Source organism: Cibotium barometz, chromosome 10 (genome assembly GCF_041138505.1).
Source record: "Cibotium barometz isolate CiBa-2024 chromosome 10, ASM4113850v1, whole genome shotgun sequence".
Classification (NCBI taxonomy): Eukaryota; Viridiplantae; Streptophyta; class Polypodiopsida; order Cyatheales; family Cibotiaceae; genus Cibotium; species Cibotium barometz.
Genome location: NC_141055.1, coordinates 15739756 through 15753577, shown reverse-complemented (window position 1 = coordinate 15753577; position 13822 = coordinate 15739756).

Sequence of the window (13822 nt, the reverse complement as noted above, 5' to 3'; positions counted from 1 at the left end):
CTCTTGCTGCCTACCTTATCGGCGCTCTCTCTCTATGGGTCATGGTGGGTGGCCCTTATCCACCCACTTCTTCTTTTTTTGTAAGTATTATCTTCACCATTTTGCGTAGCATGCCACCATCAGGCATGTGATGCCTTGTGGTGCTCCGAATAGCCCGTCCTTCTTTTTTGCAAGTATTATCATCACCATTGTGTGCAGCATGCCACCAGTAGGCATGCGATGCCTTGTGGTGCTCCGAATAGCCCAAGTCCTTGAGCAATAGCACCAATGATCCTCTCATGGAGGAACTGGTCTTAGCCGCCTCTTACTTCCCCTAGTAACTTTCAATCCTTCGAGAGATACCTCCTGTCTATAAGTGTTTCTTGCACTGCTCCATGCGTCTACGCTCTTCCATGCATCTGTAATGCTCTATTCTATGAAGTCTGCCTGCTTCCAATGCTCTCTATTCTATGAAGTCTGCCTGCTTCCAATGCTCTCTATCGTCGTGAAGTCCGCCTGCTTCACACATTGTGCTATTGCTGAAGGAGTTTTCTTGCCTCCTCTCAACTACGCTCCTTACCACTGATTTCCTTGGGCTTCAACACAGCTCAGTCATGCAATCCACGCTTCTATTTTCTTTTTTTTTAACTCACTACTCCTTGATTGATTTGCCATAATTGTCTGCTACTATAGTCTAGGGCCACCTTATCTTTTCCTCAGAGCCTTTGGAGCTCTCATGGCGTCCTCCAATTACTGGTGATCTACACTTGATCTTGCTGATCTTCAACGGAGACTCCATCTTGAATCTTTTTATAAGTAAATATATTGCCGGGTACTATGAGCTAGGAACTATCGAAAAGACCCTTGAGAGTGGACAGGTGGTGAGCGTTCTAGTTGCTAGTGATGCCATAGATACTCCAATGAAGGAATGATTAGAAATTAAGATTCAACCGGATATTTTGGAGGATTGTGATCAGTGATACTATGGCTTCATTAAATGATTGTTTTAAAGATAGTTGAATCTGTGAAGAAAGCAATTTCATATTGGGTGTGTAAGTGGTGTGACTAGCTTTAAGTTTGCATGAACATCTGGCTAGGGGGGCTGGGAACTCTTTTCCCCGATACCCGGGACAAAACCTAACCAAATTCTTAATTGCATCCCATCACTACAGTGGTTGGGCGGTTGGCTAACCCATGGGACTGGATGGGGTTAGGCTGGACTGATGGATCCGTAAAATGAGACTCAATTCTATTTTAATACGATAGATGAAGTAAATCCCGGATAGTAATTGTTCTATGGATAAGAATCAATGGCTGTGCCTCTCGATGGGAAAAAAAACGTTGATCTCTATGATCCAAGTACAAGTTTCTTCCTTGATCTGACCGAGTGTCTTTATAGGTTCAGTCGGATCAGTTTGGTTAGTGATGACCTTGACTACGTTAGAGTAAAAATATCCTAGAGGAATCGCCCATGCTTTCCACGCAAGGCAAGTTTTTTCTGGGTTCGATTTTGGAAGAACCGAGAGATAAGTCTCCTGTCCGGATATCCGTGGGCGAGGCCCCGAGAGTGAGAGGACCCTGCACCGCGCAAGGAGTGCTAATTCCGCTGCTAGCACCCCCAAATCCGTTGCGCAGAGGGGGCAGGGATCTTTCAGCTGGTATCAGAGAAAATTAGCTAATGAGGATCAACTAAGAAGCCAAAAATGTCAAAAATTTATGAAGTAACAATAAAAGGTTGGAATTGTGTGCTGAAATTCATACAAATCGGTATTCATAAGTTGGTAATTGGGTCTTCAGATGGAAGTACCCCAATTATATGGAATCCTTGACTTGCTGAGACCTAGACATGATGGTATTTACCTTATAATTCCAAGGACCGTGACTACCTGTATATACCGAAGGTTTAACTGCAGCTCTTTACTGGCAGTATATACAAATAAATCTAAGACCTTGAAATTATAAGCAAAAATGCTATCTAGATGATGAATTCAAATGTGGTTGATATGATTTTAAAATTCTGGTTGAGAATTGATGAGTTGATTTGGATTCTGATTGGAAAAAGATGATTCCTGAATTCTGGTTAAAAAGCGTTAAGCTGAGCAAAAACCACAATGAGGATGAATAAGACAAATCCCTGTGATAATGTTCGTAACTGGAATGATGATAATGACTTTAGCAAATCAGTATGAGATTAGTGGATTGTGTTGTCAGATTGCTACTGTTAACACTTGACCCCGTGGATCAAGTTAAGGGATGACAAATTGAGAACTTGCTTGACTGAAATTCCCGTGGAGGAATGTTCAGAAAGAAAATTTTCGGTCTAATGGACCATTATTGTGTTAAAGATATGAGTGATATGATCTAAATGAATTGTTATTTAATGATGAGTTCTATAAGGGATATTTATCCCAGGATTCTGTTGGGTTGACCAAAATATAAGGAACCCCAGAATAAGTTGGATCTTAAGGGAAAGAGTTGTCCTCTACTTTGCGAGATGAGGACATCTCGCGTTTTTTAAGTGGGGTAAGATGTAAGATTTCTCCCCCCGGCTTTTGAGGTATACTGGAGTAAGAATCTCCCTTTCTGATCTTATAATTATTCCCCTCTCTGAAATAAAAGAAAGATTCTGTTTTACCCTGTATTACCCTAGAGAGAGAAAATATCTAGAGAGAGGTAGTCCAAAATTGAGATATTTTTTGATATAAAAATCCTCCTAGTGTCTAAAATAGGTTCCCCTGAAATAGAAATTCAAAAAGAACTTTCTAATGTGCAATTGGAATTAATTGGAAATAGGTATAAAGGACCTTAGCATAAGGGTCTAGATTTTCAGAAATTTTTGGATTATGGTCCAATTAAGGTTCCTATGGGCCAATAGGATTAATCCATGTGTGGGGAGGAGATAAATCCAATTTTTAAAAGAAGATACCCAAAAATGAGTAAATGCCCACATAAGATGAAGAGTTGACTATGTACAAGGTTTATTAGTAAAAGACTATGAGTATTACAAAAAATTGAGATATTTTGGGTATAATGATTCCATTTTGACACAAGTGTAAGGAAGGGGAGTCCCTTCAAGGAGGCACCTACTTCACATTCTTGAATGAGTTTTAAACTCAAAAATAATGTGATAATTTTATCTCTCCTCTTTCTTGGATCAAACCAAATCAAAAGGGGACCAAACTAGGTCCAAATCTTGTCCAAATTCAACCAAATTGGACCTCAAAAATTCTAGAAATTAGTTGGACTTGGTTAGAGGGCTCCCTCTCCTATAAATAGATCCTTGGCCCTTTGTAAAAAATATGAGAACTATACTATGCCAGTATTATGCTAAAATAATGATAATTTTTACTATTCTCTAAAATTCTCTCCAAATTGAAGAAATTGGAGCTTCCCTCTTTCTTCAATCTCCATTGGTGGCTCCATCAACATACCAAACCAATTGATTGGTTGGGGGCCTCTACCGTGATCAAGAATCAAGCAATTTGTAAGGTAAAGGGTGAATTTTGATCTTTTTCTATAATTTCTCAATGTTTCTCTCTTCTCAACCCCTCTCAAGCTTGAGAAGCTTAATTGGAATGGCTTTTTAATGCTATTGAAGTTAATTGATCAATGGTAATAAGGAAATACATAAATTTTTATTTATGCTTAATTTTAATGGTTTTTATGTAATTTCTCTCTCTCACTCAAAGAATGGTCATTCCTATGAACTATTCTCAATCCAAATGAAGCTTCTCATGAAGCTTTTCCCTAATCCAAGAATAAATTCTATGCTTGTTTAATTAGAGGCCAAATTAATGGCTTTTTTATGCTTTTAAGTTAGTTATTTCATGAAAATTTATGATTCAATCCATAATGGGTTAATGATCCAATTAGGGATCATTCTAATCATATCCATAATGTTAAAGTTCATTATTTTAGAATAGATTGAGATTTATTAGTAATAGCAGCAGAGCTATGGCGAAATTTCTGTAAAAATTACACATAAAACATTTTCATTCAAAGTATGAAAAGAGGACTTCCTACCATATTCTAGGAATTATCATCCTAGATAAACTGATTCATTCTCATTTTGTAATCATAGAAATATTGATTTTTAGGTTTATGCATAATTAATGAATTTTTAGATAAATTTATTTATATATGAGAAATTATTAAATGTTAAAAGAGGAAATCCCATTACATTTAGAATTCCATGATTGGATGGGAAAAGAGAATTTCCTATCATATTGGAATTATAGGATAATTCATTTAATTTTAAAAATAAATTTTTAGATAAATTTATTTATCTATGAGAAATAATTAAATGTTAAAAGAGGAATTCCCATTACATTTGGAATTCCATCATTGGATGGAAAAAAGAGAATTTCCTATCATATTGGAATTATGGGATAATTCATTTAATTTCAAAAATAAATTTTTAGATAAATTTATTTATCTATGAGAAATAATTAAATGTTAAAAGAGGAATTCCCATTACATTTGGAATTCCATCATTGGATGGGAAAAAGAGAATCTCCTATCATATTGGAATTATGGGATAATTCATTTAATTTTAGCTGGCACTCATGCATAGGGGAGTGCCATGCCCAAAGTAGATCAGTCCACAAAGGGGAGCAAGCCCAAAGCTTTGCGGAAAGCTTCGAAGTTCTCACGAGGAAGCACCTTTGTGAAAAGATCGGCGAGGTTGTCCTGTGTTGGCACGTAGGCCAAGCTGATCTCTCCTGCTGAGAGTCTCTCCCTGACATAGTGATAATGCACCTCAATGTGCTTTGTGCGAGCATGAAAAACTGGGTTTCTCACAACTGCCAATGCACTCTGACTATCAGTGAAGATAGAGGTGGCAGACTCCTGTCCAACACCCAAGTCAGCCATAAGCCGTCTGAGCCACACACACTCAACCGTAGCTGTGAAAGCGGCCCTGTACTCAGCTTCAAACTAGAAGTGGCCACAGTAGGCTGCTTCTTGCTAAACCAAGATATGCATGAGCTACCGAGCATGAAACAAAAACCACTTGTTGTGGACACTCTTGTGTCATAGCAACCAGCCCAATCTGAGTCCGAAAAAGCATGTAAATCTGGCGGCAACGATCCCCCCTTGGGGTAAAACAACCCAAGATGTATGGTGCCACTCAAGTAGCGAAAGATGCGTTTAACTTCCTTCCAATGCTGAGACCCTGGGCTATACATAAACCTGCTCACCTGTGAGACTGCAAACTGAATGTCCGGCCTCGTAATGCATACATAAATGAGGCAACCAACAGCTGTCTGATAAAGTGTGACATCAAAGTGATCTCCAGCATCATGAAGACTCAACTTCAAACCTGTCTCCATTGGAGTAGCAATAGGCTTATAGTCTTCAAGGCCAAATCTCCGCAACAATGTCTCAATATACTTTGTCTGACACAAAGCAATACCTCCATCACACTGCTTAAATTGTATCCCCAAATAATGATGCAAATGTCCCAAATCTGACATCTCAAAAGAGGCATTCAAATCAGCCTTAAAATCAGCAATATGGCTTTCATTTGGTCCTATGAGCAGCATGTCATCGACATAGAGAGTAATGATTAGATGTCCATCATCCACACATTTAACATATAAAGTGCTCTGTTGGACTATTCTAAAAACCATGTGCAGTCAAATATGCATGTATCTTTTCATACCAAGGTCGTGGAGCTTGCTTTAAACCATATAAAGCCTTTTTCAACCTGCATACTTTGTTTTCCTGCCCTTTTTGAACAAAACCACGAGGCTGCGATACATACACCTCCTCATGCAAATCTCCATTCAAGAACGTAGTCTTTATGTCCAACTAATGTACATTCCAACCATTATGAGCTGCCAATGCACAAATGCTACGAATGGTAGTCATACGACAAGTGGGAGCAAAGGTCTCATCAAAATCAATGCCCTTTTCTTGAGCATAACCCTTTGCAACAAGTCTAGCCTTATAGCGATCAACACTGCCATCTGGCTTTCGTTTCAACTTAAAAACCCACTTACATCCAATGGCCTTTTTACCAATAGGCAAATCACATAAAGACCATGTACCATTCTTCATTATAGCATCATATTCACTTTGCATATTGCAGCCAACCAATTTTCTGATTTTTGTGCCTCATCAAATGAAAGAGGTTCTTCCTCTTCACACATACTAGACACAGCCAAAGCATAACAATCTGATGCATAAGAGGCATGCTGAAAACCTGAATGAGTACGACTAGATATAGGTGCATCAATTTTACTATCACGCAAGGTTTGCACCAGCCATTTAGGCATACCTCTAGCCTGCTCATTTTCAGCCCTATCCTCAGAAATTACATCCTGTAAATCTGCATCAGAAATGGACTGATCTATGATGTCGTTTGATATCTGCATAGGCTGAATATTTGCCTCATTAGGACTTACATTTGAATTCCCACCTGTAAACAGAGGCAACAATGTATCAAATACATCCCGTGAGCTCACACCTGTCTCTTTGGTACATGATAACAAAGGCTGCACAGCATCTTCCACAAAAACAACATCTCGACTAATCAAGATACGCTTTGACTGCGGATGATACAATCTGTAACCCTTGCTCTCAGCACTGTAACCAACAAAAATGCATTTGACAGCATTATCATCCAATTTTCTGCATTGTTGCACAGGCACTAAAGCATAGGCCAAGCAACCAAAGACACGCAAGTGACCAATAGAAGGCTTCCTACCATGCCAAGCTTTGTATGGAGTAATAGACTGTAAGGCCTTAGTGGGACACCTATTGAGTACATATGCAGCACACATGACAGCCTCAAGCCAAAACGCATGTGGCAAAGCTTGGCTCTTGACCATACATCGTGCCATCTCCATAAGTGACCTGTTTTTCCTCTCAGCAATACCATTTTGCTGAGGGGTATACGGCACTGTACATTGGTGTTTTATCCCATGACTAGCTAGAAATGCATCAAACTCTTTAGACAAGTACTCCTCCCCTCGATCAGAATGGAGGGTGCCCACAGTACAATTGGATACATTTTCAACCATAAGAAAAAACTGTTTGAAGCACAAAAACACTTCGGACTTTGCCTTCAGTGGAAATACCCATGCATGCCTTGAGTAATCATCAATGAAAGTCACGAAGTACAAGTGTTTACCAAATGACGGAGTTTGCATAGGCCCACATACATCACTATGTACAAGTTGCAATTTGCAAGTGGCCCGCACAGAACCATCCTTTGGAAATGCAGAACGCTGCATTTTGCCCAAAATACAGCCTTCACAAACATGTTTCAATGGTGCCTCAAGAGGGGGAAATGAAGCAACCATATCAAATTTATGCAAACGTAGCAAACTAGCAAAGTTCAGATGACCAAAACGAGCATGCCATAGTTTTGTATCTGAAACTGCTTTTTCATCAGAAACTGCATTTGCTGAATCTTCCACACACTTGTCATAAGAATTGAGCCTATATAGCCCACGAAACAAGGTGCCAGATGCAATAATCGTATCACCAGAAGTCAAATCATGAACAGTACATCTGTCATCCACAAATTTCACTACAAATCCAAGTCTAGCAAGCGCAGAGACAGACAATAGATTCTTCTTTATCCCTGGCACATACAAAGCATCTAAAAGTGTGAAAGCGCTACCATTTGTAGCAGTAAGCATAATTTTACTAGCACCCTTCACTGGGTAAGAAGCATTATTGGCACATGTAACAGTATTCCCATTAGAGACAGCCTCAAGACAAGTGAACATATCACGATGTGAGGTAATGTGCTTTGTAGCACCACTGTTAAAATACCATACATTAGAGTCAATAGAAACTGCCAAACATGCATCATGTACAGATGGGTCATACTGGCAATACACGCTAAACGCCCATTCTGTATCCTGCACAACATTTGTAGAATCTTCATTTGTAGAAGCATCCGCTATTGTGGCTGCATTTGACTCTTTCTTCTATGCCTCTTTAGCCTTTAGCTTAGGGCAATTCTTAATGACATGATCATTTACCTTACAATAGTTGCACCTGGTCTTTTTCTTGCCTTTATCAAGAGCCTTCTCAGACTTATTGTTGCTACCTGTGGAAGGAGAAGAAGTTGCAGACCTACTAATAGGAGAAGAAACAGTGGAAGGAGCTGCCTTACCACTTCTTCTCTGCTACTGGGCAGCAATAAACGCTTGATCAACTGCACGCTGCCTGGCCTTGTTTTGCCTGGACTGCGCTTCTTGCAAGAGCTTGTTGACTAAAGTATCATACTTGACAGCATCAGGTCCTGTCCTCAGTAAGAAGTCTCCACGTGGAAGCAAAAGTGTGATATGTCTCAGGTAAAGCATCAAGAACAGTTTGCACAAGAGAATGATCAGAAATAATCTCACCTGCAGAAATCAACTGTTCTTTGAGATCTTTAATCTCAGCAAGAAAAACATTCATGTCATCATCTTCCTGCATAATCTTCAATTCTAGCTCTTTACGTAGGTAAGAGATTTTTGCCTCGTTACGACCTGCATACAAACCAACTAGAATATCCCAAGCCTGTTTTGCTGTTTTAGCTGAACGAATATGTGGGTGATGTTACGTTTGACAGAAAGTGTAATCAAGGCATGAGCCTGCGCATCTTTACCATCCCAACGAGCTTGTTCAGCAGTGGGTAAAACAGCAGCAACAGTAGAGCTGCTAGAACCCGCAGCATCCTCAACAGATCCTACATCCACATAACCTGGACGTACATCCATACCTTGCACAATGTTCCACACTCCTTTTGCAACCAAAACATGCTGCATCATGTATGCCCAAAGTGGGTAGATGCGTACATCATTGCTGTTATCAGCCATGGCCACTGATTGAAACTGATGCAAAAGCTACCTATAATGAAGCAAAGACTGAACAGAAAACAACTCGTGCTATGTAGCACGGTCCACAATAGAATATGTATGCCTGTTTTGCAGAAAACTGCACTGTCGAAATTTCTGCAGAAAATGACGAAAACACCTGTGCAGAACTTGCAATGCAAAAACGGAGCCTGAAACGACCTCAGATGCGATTTCTGAGAACGCAAAGCCCTACGAGCCGATTCGCAGAGTTTAGGGATCTACAAGCGATCGTGAAAGCTCACCTCAATCGGAGAACATGAGTCGGAGGGTGCTGGCAGTGTAGCCCTGGGAGCCGATGCCTGCTCAGATACCAATTGTTGGAATTAGGGTTGCAGGAAAGCACACAAAGCTTGGAGAAGAAGAAGCAAGAATGCACACAACACACGATGTATTAGATTACGTCAATGTACAAAAGACAAGTTAGCCCTAGAAGGATGGGCGTATATACAAGCCGGGGGAAAAAACCTCCTAAAGAGGGAAAAAGTGCCCCGGCGGTCCTAAGTGTGTTCACACACATCACTGACTCAACATCCATAGGAGCCAAGATACCCATGGTCGTGGTGTCTTGACAAAGATGCTAGAGCTTCATGTACATGCGCATTGCCTCCTTGTCTCTCTGGAGTTCCCCCCTTGTATGCCAATCACTTAACTGACTCCATTGTATTAATAACCCTCCTTAATAATACTACTTACCACTTGGATACTGGTCATTAAGTATTCCGTGCTAGTCTACTCGTTCCCCTTTGTGCTCCCCCTCCACAAGATCCCACCCTTGGCCAAGTAAATTGACCATCTCTTCAACACCCACAACCTTGCACATGTACATGATGGGCATTTGTGTGCACTCAAAGGCTTGAAGCTTGAACGATGTCGGAAAACACATACATAGGGCATGTCCAAGTAAGACCCACTGATCTTGAGGCCTTTGTGTACTTCAAAGAGTCTTGTACATCACTAGCCAGATTTGCCTTAAGAGAAATTGTAGTCCAAACATCAAGCGTTGGCCAGTGCTAGAGAGAGGAGGGGAGTGGATTTCTTCAAGCTTACCAAACCCATTGGCCTGTGTGGGCACTACATAGTTGTGTGTGTAGAAGAAAACTTTTCGACAAGCAAGGTTAGAAGGGGAAATGTTGGAGAGTATTCCATCCCCTATAAGAGCATGTATGGCATAGAATGTCCCTGTTAGGCTTCATGCAGGCTTCTCTTCATCAATGAAATTGGAAGGAAAAATATGTGGAAACAAAAAAACCTATCAAATAAGGTTGAAAACAAGAGCCCATGTAAACAAACCTACTAGAGAGAAATCCATATAGTTACAAGGAAAAAGAGGAGTGTGCCATTGGGTCCACAAAGGAAATATCCATTGTTGAGTACACATATTGTACAAGGGCCGCCAACTCATCACACCTTGATTCCTTGAAACCTAGTAGATGCCCCTTCCAATGGTGCTCAACCACATCTCGATGTCGAACTCAATGGGGTCCAGTGGCACTGAGTTGCAAAAAATAGACCCAATCTCCCTTCTAAAATTGCATCCCAAGCCAAGCATCATGCTCATCCCTCACATTGTGCAAGAACATAGACTCTATTGTGTCTCTTGGCCTTTTCCTCAACGAAGATGCACTACCCTCCATGGTTGCTTATACTAGTGCAATAATTGGAGAGAGAGAGAGAGAGAGAGAGAGAGAGAGAGAGAGAGAGAGAGAGAGAGAGAAAATGAGGCGTGAATAAGGTACAGGTATAAGCATAATATATATATATATATATATATATATATATATTGAGAGAGAGAGAGAGAGAGAGAGAGAGAGAGAGAGAGAGAGAGGTGAATAAGATGCATGTCTAAGCACTGTAGAGAGAGAGAGAGAGAGAGAGAGAGAGAGAGAGATGGAGATTTGAGTTCATGGTTTTGAGGGGAATGGAGTGTAGGGTGATATTGGAGGGGATAATGGAGTGTAGAGAGAGAACATGGAGGTGAAAAAAGCTCTTTTTTGATACAATACGGTTTGGTTTGGATTTTTAAGGAGGAGAATCACTTTTTTGAATTTTTTTTTAAAAAAACCCATTTTTTGAGTTTTTGACCCACGATATTGATGGGGGTTGAAAATGATGGAGCCCCCCTACTTCTAGTTACCTACCCCCCCCCCATTTATGAAGGCCAGCCCCTACTTTTTGGACCCCACATTTGTATTAATGAGGAAGACAAGCCTAGTTGCCCCCTACTTTTGGAGGAGACCAAATGTGCACATTGCTTTCTTCCCATTGGTCCATTGCTACTAATGAGGGTCATTAGAAAAGGGCCCAAAAGATGTCCAAAGGCTTTCTAATGATCAAATCTCTGATACCAAGTGAAATGGATCTAGACCAAGAATGAAGAAATAAACACATAATTAAATTTCAATTCTAGCCTCCATTTGATAGGTAAACACACATGAGAAATACATGAGATTATGAAGAAAATAGAGGAAATCCATATGCACATGTAGCAAAGGAGGTATGTTCATAAGGCCTAAGTGATTTAACCTCTCACCATGAGGATGGCTATCAAGCTTGCCATGAGTCCTAGACCATGAGTGGCCATATCCAAGAAAGGAGCCAAGAGTACATGTAGATGTCCAACTGATGAATGATCAAAAGATCCCTACAATGAACACAAGGCCCTATTTATAGTAACCTTATTCATGGCCCATTATTTACATGTTTTGATCTTAGCTTATGCTTCATTACAAGACCCTATTACATTTGGGTTTTCTTGTAAGCCCTAACCCTAATAGAGTTTCTTGCAAACCCTATTCCATTTGGGTTTTCTTGCATACTCTAATCATAATATGTAATAGGGTGTCTTGTAAACCTAGCTATTATAAGGGTTTCTTGCATGAAAGGGTTTCTATAAACCCTATTGCATTTATGGTTGGCAAGAAATCCTCTTGCTATTAGGATTTATTACATAGAAATCAATTGATATTGTAATAAACCCTAATAGCGATAGGGTTTCTTGCCAACCCTATTGCTACTGGGTTTTACCCTAAGAAAACCTAATGCTAAAATTGGCTTAAATGATCATAAATATGAAGTGCAAAATTACTCGTCATTGATTTTTTATTTAATCTTCCTTTATTCTTCCTTCCATTCACTTTCTTCGCTTGTCCAAGCTCTCTTGTATGTAGCAACAAGTGACTTTGTTAATAGCCTTTTTTAAGAAATGGAGTCTCATTAAATGCATACTTTTGGTGGTTGTTGAAATTTTTAACATGTTTAAAAAATAATCATTTTCAATTGTGTGGCTTTTGTTGATTCTAGGTCTTCTCTAAATTTTGGTCCCCAACAACTTTGCCTTCTCTTGAGGTTCACTAATCCCTTTCTATTAATGTTACATCCTTAGTAGTGGGTGGTATGTGAGGTTTTTTTATCGACATGTTGCATAAGAGCTCTCACAATGTAAGAAAACTTTGTTCATAGAGCTCTCTTTTTTTCGGCATGTTGCAAGAGAGTTCTGTGCATAGAGCTCTTTTTCTTTTGGCATGTTGCAAGAGAGTTATGTGCATACAGCTCTCATTTTCAGAGAGTGTAGGATCTTTCATGCATGAGCTCTATATACATGAGAGTTCTATGCATAGAGTGTAAGAGATCTATGCTTGAGAGGATTTTTGTGTGAGAGCTCTCATTTGCAAATAGATCTTCATTTATTTTTAATGCATAGATCTCAATGCATAAGTGATCTCTATTTATACAAGATATCTTGAGCATTTAAAATCTCTCATACCATAGATCTATATGCATGAGTGCTCTATGTGCACAAGAGCTCTCACAATGCATGAATGTTGATAATGATGATGATGTCCACAATGAGGAATTTGGATACTTATTATAACTTTGAGATTTTATGTAATACATCTCTTGAAGGAATACAACTCTTTTTTAAAGTGCTTGTAAGCATTCTTTGTAAAGTAACTTTTCCTTCATGCTTAAGTAATATAACTTTTTGTTTATGCTCATTTGTTTACTTTGAAACAATGGCCTCTATCAATTCTCTAGTATTATTTTTAAAACAAATTGAGGAGATTAGGGGAGTGTAGCACCTTTAAAAAAAAATCAATACTATTTGTGCTATTGTTTTACTACGATATACAACAGAAATAGCAGCAAGCATACCCCCAATATAAGGAAAAAATTAGGGGCAAAATTTAGCCCAAAGGCTAATTTTCAAGGGTCTTCCAATAGTCTTGGGCTATTTTAAACCCCCAAAAATGGTGACTTTTTTAATAAAATAGCCCAAGGTAACATTTTTGGGTAAATTTTCGGGGAAAAATCATCAAATTTACACTAAACTGAACATATATCCTGAAAATTTTGAAATATTTGCCAAAGTTTCCTACAGACCCTACCTTCTATCAAAGATAGATTGACCGACCCATCTCTACTTTGACCATAGGATATGCTCCTTATTTTTTACCATGCCCCAACATTTACATAGTTTTTCAACATGGCCTAGATACTATCCTTACTGGTATTGGGCCTGTGTCTTATTAGTGTTAAAGGAAAAATAATGTGCCTTGTGTGTGTGTGCATGCACATGCAAGCTCGCATTTTAGTGTTCATAGAAAACCTCTAAGCTATGTACAATGGACTTGCACCATTTTATTTTTAACTGGGAATAACGTTTTCTTAAAAAATTTGTAGATTTTGTAAAATTTGAGGCATTTTTATTATATGTTAATCCAAAAATTAGTAAATTCTTTAAAAATCCTTTAGATATATTAAGGCTCTAAATTTTGTGATTTGTTTAGAGAAATGTTTTCTATGATCATGGAGTGTGTGTGTGTGTGTGTGTGTGTGTGTGTGTGTGTGTGTGTGAGAGAGAGAGAGAGAGAGAGAGAGAGAGAGAGAGATTTCACCAAGTTATGAAGCATTGAAATAGAACTATAGCATTACATAGGGGAAGTTAGAGAGAGAAATGTGTGTGTGTGTGTGTGTGTGTGAGAGAG